Here is an 11294-nt window from a genome sequence, read left to right as displayed (position 1 = left end):
TTCAAGGAGGCCCTAAATATTTGCTGAACTTAAGATGTAGCAAAATAAGTATTAACTTTCTACTTATAATATTTTTAAGTGATACAACTTAATCAAGCTTCATGAATTTTAAAAAATATCAAAATTATCAAAATTAACATAATTTTAGTACCAATCTTTAATAAAATATGGTATTTCTAATAAAAACTATAAATAGTAGTTTATAAAAAAATCACTATTATTTTGATAAGAAGAATTATTATTTGGAATAAATTACACCTATCTTATTTGATATTGCAAAGAATTTCATAAGTTTTTGTTTGAAATACTCCTTTTAGAGCTAAACCAATCAACAATTGACAAAATATGTCATTTTCTTATTTTAAGATTAAGATATTTGATTCTATCAATGTTGTATTTGCAAACATATCAGCCAATGTTCTATAAAATTTACAAAGGTGCATGAATTGATTCTTGATATTGTCCTCTATATCATTGAATATAGTCTTATGTCACGGACCAAAATACAAACAAGAAATCTAAACAAGAAGTTCAAGAAGAAATGACAAGAATTAGATTATCAGATGAGTACAAGAGCAACGCCAAGAAAATTGAGCTAGAGCTTCAAGAGATGTGTTGTCGAGACTGAAGAACTCTTCAGCCTCGACTCCTATATATAATACTGGCCTATGGTTCTAAGGAAGCGCATGAAGAAGCTTCCCAAGAACTATGAAGCTTCTCGAGCAACTACCCAAGAGCTAGGAAGCTTCTCAAGTAACTTTCTAGAATCTACTAGAATATTCTAAGAATCTTCTAGAGCCTTCTAAGAGAATCTTTAGGGAATCTTTAAAGAATCTTTAGGGAATATTTGAAGAATATTCTAAGAGAATATTCAAGGAATCTTCTGGAAGTTTCTAGAGACTTCTTTCTAGAAGGTTCTAGAAACTTGTCTCTAGAAAGGTCTAAGGACTATGTCCCTAACATCACCTCTTCCTTTAGCTTCGAGGTCTCTGAGAAGCAATGTTATCGTCAGTCAATACCAACGCAAGAAAATGAAGATCTGTCGCATAACCTCTGCTATGAACTCCAATTGTTGTTCACGAGGCAAGTGATTCAATGGTCCTTGAAGCCAACGGTAGCGGCCCACGCCTTCAACTTCTGACCAAGCATGAACCTCCGTGTCTTCATTGTGAAATTGTCCTCCAAACACTCCTTCTGGCTGACCATTGTAGGCAGGCTCGACCTCAAATACAATCACCAGCGATCTGTTACTCGGAATCCTTCGACGTCGTCGTGGTGCAGGCGGTTCTTCATCTCGCGGTCATCTTCGTGAGCTAGTTGCTTGAGATGACATAACAAGTGTAGTATCTTGGCTATCCATATTCAAAGGCTAAAACAATAAGATCAAACTTGAGCTACTAACAAAGTTCTACGCTATCTTGGAGAGAATGACTACATCAACTATGGATTTTGGTGGTGCTCTCTCCTCTTTTCTGTTTTCTGGATGAGCAAGCTTCAGTAAGAAGCTATCGTCAAACCGGCTTGGGTTTCTCATGATATCATCGATGAAACTCCTGTACCTTTTGCAGCGCATTCGCGAGATTTTTGGCCAGCTCCCATGTTCGTTCATTAATATCGTAACCGCTCCAATGCACAAAGTATTCTAATTTACCCCGTCTTTGCCGTGAATCCAGGACCTTTTCCACCTCGTATTCTTCGTGGTTCTCTATTTCTATGCTAGGTGGTGGACATTGTACTCTTCCTGAAAAAGACGATTCTCGATAAGGCTCCAACAAAGAAACATGAAAGACAGGATGTACCTTCATAGTAGCTAGTAACTCCAGACGATACGCTACAGGATTGATCTGCTTCTGGATAACAAATGGTCCCAATCTCCGATAGTCCAATTTGTCACATGGCCGCTTGGTCTTAATATTTCGTCGAAGCAGCCAAACTTTGTCTCCAATTGTGAATTTAGGTGCTTGATTCCGAAATTTATCTGCGGACGCCTTGTAAGATTCTTGGGCAGTTAGCAATTGAAGCTTCAATATAGTTTGAAGTTGCGAAAGCTCCTTCACCAATCCTTCAGCTGCCGGGTTGTTAATCGTTGACGAACTCCATAAGTCAAGCTTCGGATGGTATCCATAATTGGAAAAGAATGGCGTTTGTTGAGTTGACACATGAAGGGTGTTGTTATATGCGAACTCGACTAGCGGTAGATATGCGGCCCAATCATCTTGTTGATAGTTGATGGTGCAACGTAAATATTGCTCTAAAACTTGATTCACTCGTTCTGTTTGGCCGTCCGTTTGAGGATGAAATGCCGAAGAAAGCTTGATATCTACCTTCAATATCTCAAAAAGAGATTTCCAAAACTTTGACACAAACTGGGTTCCTCGATCCGATACGATATCATCTGGTAGACCATGATATCGATACACATTATCAAGAAAGAGTCTTGCTGTGTCTTTGCTTGACGATGTCTTCTTGCAAGGGACAAAATGTGCCATCTTTGTAAGCCGATCTACGACAACAAAAATGCTGTCAAATGAATTCGATGGTGGTAGATCCGTAATAAAGTCCATGGAAACCGAAGAGCATGGTCGGCGCGGAATAGGCAATGGCTGTAGAAGTCCATAAGGTCGATGTTGAGGGTTTTTGGATCTTGAACAAATGTCACAAGATACAACAAAATCTTTCACATCCTTCTACATTTGAGGCCACCAGAATTCGCAGGAAATAAGTTCCAAGGTCTTATTGAATCCAAAATGTCCCGCAGCTGAAAAGTCATGACGAGATTGAAGAACTCGGAGTCGTGTTGGCCCTTTTGGGATATACAACCGCTCTTCGAAATATACTAGATCTCCTTCCATCTTGAATTTATCATCACTAGCATGTTGCTTGATATCAAGGGCTAGAGAATCTTCAATGGTTGCGGCCCGTACCTGGTCGAGGAAGTCAGCATCAATTGGTACAATAGCTGCGTTGAGTCGAAATTTCTCTGGCTTCAACAATGTCGTGCACTGTTGATCAAATGCTGCATCTCCAACCTTTGGCGCGAGATATGATCTCCTTGATAATGTATCAGACAACCTTTGTTGCTTCCTAGGCCGATAAGTAACAACAAAGTCGAACCTGGATAGCGACATACTCCACCGAGCTTAACGCCGATTCAAAACCCGAGCCGACATAAAATACTCCAAATTCTTGTGATCCGTATATACGGTCACTAGATGTGCAGTTCCTTCGAGAAAGTGGCGCCACTCTTGGAAAGAATCTACTATAGCAAGGAGTTCCTTATCGTGGATCTCATAGTTGATCTCAACAGCAGAGAATTTTTGAGAATAGAACGCAACTGGATGGAGCTTCTCATCTACGCCCATCTGTGAAAGTACAACTCCTAAAGCAAAATCCGAAGCATCTGTCTCCAAATAAAAGGCCTTTGTAAAGTCTGGATGTACCAAGATTGGAGCTGTAGTAAATACCATCTTCAAATCTTGGAATGCTTTTTCTGCGATAGGTCCCCATTCGAGCTTGTCCTTGCATGTTAACCGAGTGAGGGGGGCAGCAACTTGAGAATAATTCTTGATGAAGATCCGATAGTAGTTAGCAAATCCAAGAAAACATTGTACGTCCCTAACCGTCTTCGGAACTTCTCAAGACATGATTGCTTCCACCTTCTTTGGATCCATCTTCAATCCTTCCGTAGTCGCGATGAATCCAAAAACTCCATCTCAGTTTGGTGAAATAAGCACTTCTCCAATTTGGCATAGAGTCCTCGCTCCCGTAGTTTTTTGAGTACCAAACGAACGTGCTTCTCATGTTCTTCCTCGTTCTCAGAAAATATCAAAATATCATCTAGATAGATGACAACAAAATCGTCTAGATGCTCTCGAAAGATGTCATTCATCATGTGTTGAAAGACCGCTGGAGCATTAGTAAGACCAAATGGCATGACATTGTATTCAAAATGGCAACACCTTGTTCGAAAAGCTGTCTTCCATTCATCTCCTTCCTTGATTCGCACAAGGTTGTAAGCTCCCCTTAGGTCAATCTTTGTAAAGATCCTTGCACACTCAAGTTGTTCTAGAAGACCAGAGATCAAAGGCAGTGGGTAGCGATTCTTTTTTGTCACCTTGTTGAGACCTCGATAGTCCACGCACATCCGTAGTGAGCCATCCTTCTTCTTCACAAATAAGATTGGCGCCCCAGTTGGCGACTTCGAATGACGGATGAAGTTCTTGGCTAGATTCTCGTCAATGTACTTCCGTAACTCAGTCAACTCCGTCTGCGACAAATCGTAGATTGGTCCAAAAGGTGGTTGTGCTCCTTCTTACAATTCAATGGCACAGTCATAGGGTCGATGCTCTGGCAGCATATCAGCATTCTTCTTTTCAAAGACATCTTTGAATTCTTCATACTGCTTTGGAATAACCAAAGTCGGAGTTGCATCTTCTCGAGTCGGAGTTGCGAAGATGACAAGAGGTGTATTTTTCTTGGCTTCCTTCATGAAAGCCCTTGCACCTATAAACAAGGATTTGTTTCTAGACATTGTCTTGGCAGATTCCACCTTCAAGGAGTTTGTTGGAAATGTCACTTTCCGCAACTTCCAATCTATCAATGGATTATATCTATCAAGCCAAGATAGTCCCAAAATGATAGGACATGAAGGGGTCTTGATAACATTAAACACAATATTGCTCTCATGGTTTTCAAAACGTACCTTCAATGGTTTAGTTTCATGGATAACATTGCCCGAAGACAATGGTCGTCCATCTATGACTTCTATATGGACAGGCTTAAGTTTCTTTACAAGAGAAATATTGTGAAGCTTGGCAAACTCTTCATCTATAAAGCAAGCGGATGCACCCGAGTCTAATAAAGCATCGACTTGTAGTTCTTGAATACCCAAATGTAAAGGTACCATAAAACAATCTGAAGGTTGAGCTGAGAGAAAGGGACCTTGATTAATTTTGGATGTTGAGATGTCCAGCCGCACGGTCCCTATTGTGGCTGGGCGTCCTTGTTTTCCTGCATGCTTATACTCCTGAGTCTTGTTGTTTGAGGCTTCTATTTCTTCCGACAATCTACAGCTTTATGGCCCGCTTCTCTGCAATATAAACACAAGTTTTGTTCAAACCGTCGCTTCCTTTCCTCAACTGTGAGGGGTTTGAAACGTACCGCATCAATTTGCATGGGTTCAGGATCTGTGGAGTGATTCTCTGGACCTTTTGAAAATGTAGCAAATGCTCCATTATTTCTCCAGCCTGATCGTCTTTCTTGTCGTAATTCAAAGAGGCGGTTGTCACAAATAATTGCCTGAGATATAAGTTCTTCTAAAGTATCCGCCTTAGGCATGGTGATCAATAAGTTCTTGACATCATCTCTCAGTCCATATCGAAATCGTGTCATGAACGCCTTATCATTCCAATCAAGATCACATGTAAGATGTTGAAATTCTACACCATAGATTACAGCAGAACGTGATCCTTGTCACAGATTTTGTATCTTTCTTTCAGCCACTCTTTCTCGATCGCTATCTCCAAACGCAGCAGTAAGTCTCTCTATGAAAGCCTCTAGGTCGTACAATATTGGAGAATCCTTCTCCAATAATGGAGCAAACCAAGAGCGAGCATTTCCTGATAAAAGAGTACCTATGAAAGCAACCTGGGTAAATCCATTCGGATAACGAGAAGGGTATAGGCGTAGGTAAAGCCGTAATTGTTGCACAAAACCTCGGAAGTTGGCTCTTGTTCCGTCAAACTTGTCTGGCATACTCGCTTTTGGTTCTTTCATACTAATCCTTGAAGTATCTATAGGGGTCGTATGTGACACATGTCTTGCTTCTCTCAATCGAATAATCTCTTGTTGTAGGCTATGAATTTCGCGTCTAGCTTCTTTGGTCACTAGATCAATTTGAGGTTCTTTACTTGGATTGTGAAGAAATGCAATTTCCTTTCGTACACTATTCATAAGAGCTTGAAGATCTGCAAGAGTTGCCACTCTATTGTCTACTTGTAGAGATGCACTGTCTATGACCTGGTCTATTTCCATATTTAGAAAATAGATGGATTAAAATTTTGAGAGAAGAAGAAATTGCTAAGTCTCTTGGAGAAAATTGTAGCACTACCTGTCACTAAAACCTACTCGGAGAAAAGAAAAAAAAAAAACACTAAACGATTTCAGTTTTAGAGGAGGGTAATCCGCAACCTCTAAAAATGCCTCAATGCTTTCGAGAAGAGGGGTAATCCGCACTCTATTAAGAAGGCAAAGCTCTGAAATCGATGTTAACAGTCTTTTCTACTAGCTATGCTAAACAAAAAGAAGGAATTAATATCAGTCCAAGAGAGGGTAATCCGCAACGCTTAGAACGCTCAAGTATCTCCAAGAAAAGGGGTAGTCCACTCTCTGCCTCAAAGAACTAAGCTCTGATATTGTGATTGAGAAAATATCAGTTTAGAGGAAGGTAATCCGCAACTCTTAAAGCGCTAGAATACCTTCAAGAAGAGGGGTAATCCGCTCTCAAACAAGAAGGATTCAGCTCTGATATTAAGATAAAGGTAGTCTCGACAAACTGTCACGGACCAAAATACAAACAAGAAATCTAACAAGAAGTTCAAGAAGAAGTGGCAGAACTAGATTAAACAAATGAGTACAAGAACAACACCAAAAAGGTGAGCTAGAACTCCAAGAGATGTGTTGTCGAGACTGAAGAACTCTTTAGCCTCGACTCCTATATATACTACTGGCCTATGGTTCTAAGGAAGCGCATCAAGAAGCTTCCCAAGAACTATGAGGCTTCTCGAGCAACTACCCAAGAGCTAGGAAGCTTCTCAAGTAACTTCCTAGAATCTACTAGAATATTCTAAGAATCTTCTAGAGCCTTCTAAGGGAATCTTTAGGGAATCTTCAAAGAATATTTAGAAAATCTTTGAAGAATATTCTAAGAGAATATTCAAGGAATCTTCTGGAAGTTTCTAGAGACTTCTTTCTAGAAGGTTCTAGAAACTTGTCTCTAGAAAGGTCTAAGGACTATGTCCCTAACACCTGGTCTACTTCCATATTTAGAGAATAGATGGATTAAAATTTTGAGAGAAGAAGAAATTGTTAAGTCTCTTGGAGAAAATTGTAGCACTACCTGTCACTAAAACCTACTTGGAGAAAAGAAAAAAAAAAAAAATACTAAACGATTTCAGTTTTAGAGGAGGGTAATCCGCAACCTCTAAAAATGCCTCAATGCTTTCGAGAAGAGGGGTAATCCGCACTCTATCAAGAAAGCAAAGCTCTGAAATCGATGTTAACAGTCTTTTCTACTAGCTATGCTAAACAAAAAGAAGGAATTAATATCAATCCAAGAGAGGGTAATCCGCAATCCTTAGAACGCTCAAGTATCTCCAAGAAAAGGGGTAGTCCACTCTCTGCCTCAAAGAACTAAGCTTTGATATTGTGATTGAGAAAATATCAGTTTAGAGGAAGGTAATCCGCAACTCTTAAAGCGCTAGAATACCTTCAAGAAGAGGGGTAATCCGCTCTCAAACAAGAAGGATTCAGCTCTGATATTAAGATAAAGGTAGTCTCGACAAACTGTCACGGACCAAAATACAAACAAGAAATCTAAACAAGAAGTTCAAGAAGAAATGACAAGAACTAGATTATCAGATGAGTACAAGAGCAACGCCAAGAGAATTGAGCTAGAGCTTCAAGAGATGTGTTGTCGAGACTGAAGAACTCTTCAGCCTCGACTCCTATATATACTACTGGCATATGGTTCTAAGGAAGCGCATGAAGAAGCTTCCCAAGAACTATGAAGCTTCTCGAGCAACTACCCAAGAGCTAGGAAGCTTCTCAAATAACTTCCTAGAATCTACTAGAATATTCTAAGAATCTTCTAGAGCCTTCTAAGAGAATCTTTAGAGAATCTTTAAAGAATCTTTAGGGAATATTTGAAGAATATTCTAAGAGAATATTCAAGGAATCTTCTGGAAGTTTCTAGAGACTTCTTTCTAGAAGGTTCTAGAAACTTGTCTCTAGAAAGGTCTAAGGACTATGTCCCTAACATCTTATGATAATAATAATTGATATAATTTATAGTTTTTGCCTTTTTTTTATATGCTTTAATTAATATCTTATGATTCATTTCAATTTTTTCTATATTGACCCATGAAAAATAATTTTATGTGATTATAATGAATGTTAAGAACAATGATGATAAATATACTTATTTACATTTTGATAAGGATTGCAAGTATTATAGAAAAGACCTTTTCTATTGAAATATCATTCTCTGTATTTTGCTCTATTTATATGCATGAGATACCTTCAACCAAATATATTACAAATTCAACAATTTTTAGAAGCACATGAGATTGGTCTTAAGTCTACAACCAAAAAAACATGTCTTGGATCTATGATTCTTTATTGTAGATATTATGTGATGACATTGCTCAATTCTATCTATCAACAATGGTGCATGTAGAATTCAAAAGCATCAAAGAAGGTATGATTGATATGGACCATTTTAATTTTCATCATTGCATATAGATTCATAATTAAAATATTAATCTTTATAGTTTGCTATAATAGAATTATTTTTGGAGACTATAAAATAACTAGTATAAGGTTGTAAATTTCTTATATGGAATATATAATATTATATATTATCCATCATAATTATAATAGTACAAATATAAAATTCTTCTTTGCAACTCACTATAGTAGTCAACAATGATAGCAAAGCATTCATTCCAACATTGAGACAAAATGAATCCACCAATTTGAATCTTTTAGGTACTTCAAATCCATTTTCAACAGAAGATTCTACTATATTCAAAGATGAAAACTAAACATACATGCCAACTTATAGAAGTTACTTGAATTTATCTTAATGATTTTTTTTTTTTATTATAATATTGATTTGATGTGAAAGATATCAAATATGGAACAATTATTTAGTCACTTCTTTATCTCATAGACATATACATTTATCCCAATAGTTACTTATATGATTAGATAGAAATAGGTAAATATAAATTAATTTCATAAAGTCTTTTAGAAAAGCTTTTTAGAAGCTTCATAGATATGGTTTTGACTTTAGATGTGTTTGTAAGTTAGAAACTTAGCCAAAAAGTTAATCACGTATTAATAGCTTGTAGAATAAATTAACTCCATGTGATAGCTTGTGAAATAAGGTAACTATGTGGTGTATACATAGATTACTTGCCTTACAAATTAAGACATGTGGCTAGCAAAGTCAACACATTTTAGAGGTCTTATAGGACATCGCTAAGTAGCTCGTAGTTTAGAGTATATATGGAGGCAAGAGTGGATCCTTCTTCACTCTTGTCAATGCTTTTTTAGTCCTTAGTCTTATTTCAAGATTTTTCAATCTTCTTAGTTTTAGCAATAATTATTTTAATTTAATATTACATCATCTTTTGAATGACTTTCTAGTTCTCTTCAATGACACAAGAGTATATTGAGGATTTTTTTTCTTCGAGATTCATATCCTTGACAGTTTGATAAGAGTGCTAACATACTATTTCTATCTTATTTTAGAAGTGAGTGAATTATTCCACTTCTATTATTGTATTTTAAAGGTTATGGACTACCCACCTTTAAAAAAAAAATCTTATTTTCTAACACTAATATTTTCATTAAAGAGAGTGGATTATCCTTCTTTGTGAAAATTTTTATTAGGGATTGTAGATTATCCTTCTCTAATTTAAATTTTTGGATTTGCTTGAGTTGTCTATAGAAGGAAAGATTATGGATGCTACTTCTAAGAGAAGTCAGAATAGAATTGCAACTATTGCAAATCTTCATGAGCTTGTCAATACTCTTAGGACAGAAATATTATGCATCACCAATGTCAATCATGGAAGCACTACTTCTATACCTATGGAAAAAGTCTAGAGTCTACATTAAAAAGTTGTGCAATTGAAGGAAACAAGTCCATCAGCCTCACAATCAAATTCAAGGAGTCTTACTTCTATAAGCTCAAAAAAGGGAAGAATTAATATGCTCGAGAAGTATGATGGAACAAGTTCAAAATTTTAAGGATTTTTATAACAAGTTAAGCTCTACTTAAGGTTACATCCTTTCCAATATGCAGATGGATTTATTCAAGTTAGCTTTATAAGTGCACTTCTATGTGAAAGTATTTTTTTTTAGTTTGCACTTTTGATAAAAAATAATTCACGACTTCTTTAAAAGTTAAATTCATTCTTAGAAGTATTTAGGGCCATATTTGGAAAAAGTGATTGAGAACGAGTAGTAAAGATCAAACTCTTATCTTTACGACAAGGATTATGATCAGCTACCATATATACTGTTAAATTTTAAAACCTTGCTTGCACTAGAATGACAAAGTACTTATCAATCAATTTTATTATGAGTTGAAGGATAGCATCAAAGATTTGTTATTAACAATGTCAAAAAAAAAAATTTGAAACAATTTATTGCTTAAGCCATTGTATATGAAAATTAATTATTTGAAAGGCATCAAAAATAAAGACTTAGTTGAAGAGAAACAAGTTAAATAATGGTTGTAGCTTCCAAGTTTTTTGAAACATATTTATCAAGGCCAAAACAAATGTAAATTGATACAATACATTTTAAACCTTTCACGAAACAGAAAAAAATTTGATGTCACCAAGAAGATTTGTATTTATATTATAGAGAAACTATGCATACTATTCAATATTGTCTAAAGAAGCAACACAATTACAAAATGAAGAGCACAATTATCAAAGAAGATAATGTATCAAAAAATGAATTTCTCCTACTATAATAGAGACCGTGTGGCTGGAATCATGTGTAATACCTAGTAAAGGTCCTATTTTCTCCTCAGATCCCTCATCTTAATTTACAATAGATGTGTATTTAGAACCTAAAAATCACAAAGTCTTTATCTTATTAGATTCAGAAGCCTCAAATTATTTTATAGATGAAGATTTTGTCAAAAATCAAAAAACACCTTTAGTCAAGAATATTAAATATGTATATATAGAAGTCATAGATGGTTATTTGTTATCTTCTAGAAATATTATCTATGAGACTGTTCCTTTAAATGTAGCAATTAAAGATCATAACAGTATAGTAGTATTTAATGTAATAAGATCTCCCTCTAATTTAGTTATTTTAGGATTATTGTGGCTAAAAAATTATAACTCTCAAATAGATTAGATTTCTTATAACCTTAATTTTTTTGGTAGTGTAATCCAAGATCATATTAGTAAAATAGAAGTACATAAGTCTAGTACATCCAAACCTTTACTCGTAGGTGTAGAAGCTTTCATACACACTAGAAAAGAAGG

Source organism: Physcomitrium patens, chromosome 19 (assembly GCF_059467195.1).
Source record: "Physcomitrium patens ecotype Gransden chromosome 19, ASM5946719v1, whole genome shotgun sequence".
Classification (NCBI taxonomy): Eukaryota; Viridiplantae; Streptophyta; class Bryopsida; order Funariales; family Funariaceae; genus Physcomitrium; species Physcomitrium patens.
The sequence above is the reverse complement of the archived record's forward strand: the minus strand, read 5'-3'. Positions refer to the sequence as shown.